Genomic DNA, 2,583 nt, shown 5'->3' with positions numbered 1-2,583 from the left:
CAGATATGTACTATATATCTATAATCTCAGCACGTAAGAAGCTGAGACATGAGGATCAAGAGTTCAAGGCCAACCTGGACTAACGTATCTCCAAAAGAAAATATCCTGCCAGGTTAAAAGAATTGACCTAGCCAAGGGCTGGTGGCTTATGCTTGTAGTCCTAGCTATTTAGGAGGCTTGATATCTGAGGATAACAGTTCAAAGCCAGCCTGGGCTGGAAATAGACTATGGCTGAGTACTAGCCTTGAGCAAGAAAAGCTCAGGGACAGCACCCACGCCCTGAATTCAAGCCCTAGGATTGGCACCAAAAAGAAAAAAGAAAAGAAAGAAAATGTCCTGAAAAAAAAATCTGTCAGGATCCAGGTGCCAGTGGCTAACGCCTGTTATCCTAGCTACTCAGGAGGCTGAGATCTGAGGATCGTGGTTCAAAGCCAGCCTGGGGCAGAAAAGACCTAGTGAGACTCTTACCTCCAACTAACAGCTCAAAAACTGGAAGTGGTGCTGTGGCTCAAGGGGTATAGTGCTAGTCTTGAGCACAAAGAGGCTCAGGGACAGCATCCAGGCCCTGAGTTCAAGCTCCACAACCACCACCAACAACAACAACAAAATATGTATCTATCAAGAGAAAATTCAGAAAGTGATCATTGTTGCAGGATGCTACCTATGAGGTATCTACAATGGAAAAATTCATAGAAGCAGAAATTAGAAGTTACCTATGGTGGCTGGGGATAGAAAAAAAAAGAAGTTATTCCTTTCGTGGAGGAGGAGGTACTGGGGATTGAGTAAAGCAGAGCTTTAGAGAAATTGCGGTGGGAGGCGGGTGTGATTCTATTCAGGAGACACCTCAAGACACTGATTTCAGAGTATCTACTTCCCATTTCCTCCCCTGCTCTTATTGGGAACATTGTAATTAAAATCACATCTCCACAACCAAAATGATTTTTTCAAGTTTAGGCCAAGTGTTTCTGCAGCAAAATGGTTCCTTTGGAGGTTAAAGGTGTCTGCAGTGTTTTTTTTTATTTATTGTATTTATTTTCATGTTACTCTTGGGGCTTGAACTTAGGGCATGGGCACTGTCCCTGAGCTTTCATCCAAGGCTTACTATAACTTATGCCTCAGCTCCAGCTCCAGCTTTTTATTTTTTGGTAGTTAATTGGAGGTAAGAGTCAAATGGACTTTCCTGCTCAATCTGGCTTCTAACTATAATCCTCAAATCTCAGCTTCCCAAGTAGCTAGGATTACAGGTGCGAGCCACTGGCACCCAGTTTATTTTCTTTCAAAAAATTAAATAATTACACACACACACACACACACACACACACACACATTTGTCCTTCTGATAAGAAATAGCTTGAAGCACTATAAGCTGGTGGTGAACCTTCTAGTCTATACTTACAGTACAGCTATAGTTTAGAAAGCTCTATCAACTGGTGAGTGCTAGCAATATGCTGGCAAATGTTACTGTTTTTCTTAACAATGTGCATATGTTTTGTTTATAACATCTTCAAGTTTAAAATTGTGTTTAATATTGTGTCAGAAGCATTCACTTTCCTCGAATCCCATGTCACTAATTCCATTATCCTTTGTGCTTGCCTGTTTATCTGTTTCTAGTACAGCCAACATTAAGGAAGAATGAAGTGTAGAACTCTTCCTTCTTCTCAATCCATCTTATATCCCATTTTACTTCCCACATTTTACTTCCTGGAATGTGCTCTTTTACTTCTCAGAGGCTCACACCAGTGTCCAACTTAACATTTGTGTTACTTCTTTGATTCGAACCCCAGGTTATAATTTGCACTGGTCCGGTACATCTACTTCTGTGTAGTAACAACTGCACAGGAGTCAGAGAACACCTCATGGTACCATTTCTACCACTCTTTCAGCAAGACCAATAGACCCAGATTTAAAATGACATCAATTAAAAAGTGATTAGAGGTTCTCCGTATTAAATAATATTCCTGAGTAAGTTATAAACAACCATATCATTCTATGACAGTACTTGCTGATGCCTAAACTCTGGGTATAACCTATCAGCCACTTACCTAAGAATCAATAATTATGGAATTTATTCCTAATAGATATACAGTGCATGACATTCTAATTAGATCATTTTTGTGGCTTGGAACATTGTCAAACCAATGAAACTTAAAAGGGAAAAGTTGTAATTCTCTAAACTTTTCTAGAACTATCTGTGACTATTTAATGTTACTTTTAGAGTCAGAGTTTCAAAGAAATAAGGTAGATTGAATAAATAGGATTAGGTAGTGACTCAATGGGAAATGTAATGTTCTTTGCTTTCTGTGTTAAACAAGAATGCTTTCTTTAGAACACAGCTCTAAAGTATTCAATGGGAGGTTGACTGTACTTGTTGCTTGGAGATAGCAGAGACTACCATAGTAATGGGAGTTTATGACAGTTTATTACTACAGTGGGTGTTCACATCATAGAGGCCAGGCAATAGAGAGGAGAATAAAAGGAAGAGACAGGAACAAGGTACATCCTTTGAAGATTTGCTACCAGTGACCTACTTCCTCCAACCAAGGCCCCAACTACTTTCTGCCATCTCCCCAAACAGCCACCATA

Source organism: Dipodomys merriami, unplaced genomic scaffold, assembly GCF_024711535.1.
Source record: "Dipodomys merriami isolate MVZ:Mamm:240054 unplaced genomic scaffold, mDipMer1.0.p SCAF_24, whole genome shotgun sequence".
Classification (NCBI taxonomy): Eukaryota; Metazoa; Chordata; class Mammalia; order Rodentia; family Heteromyidae; genus Dipodomys; species Dipodomys merriami.
Note: the sequence above shows the minus strand (reverse complement) of the source record.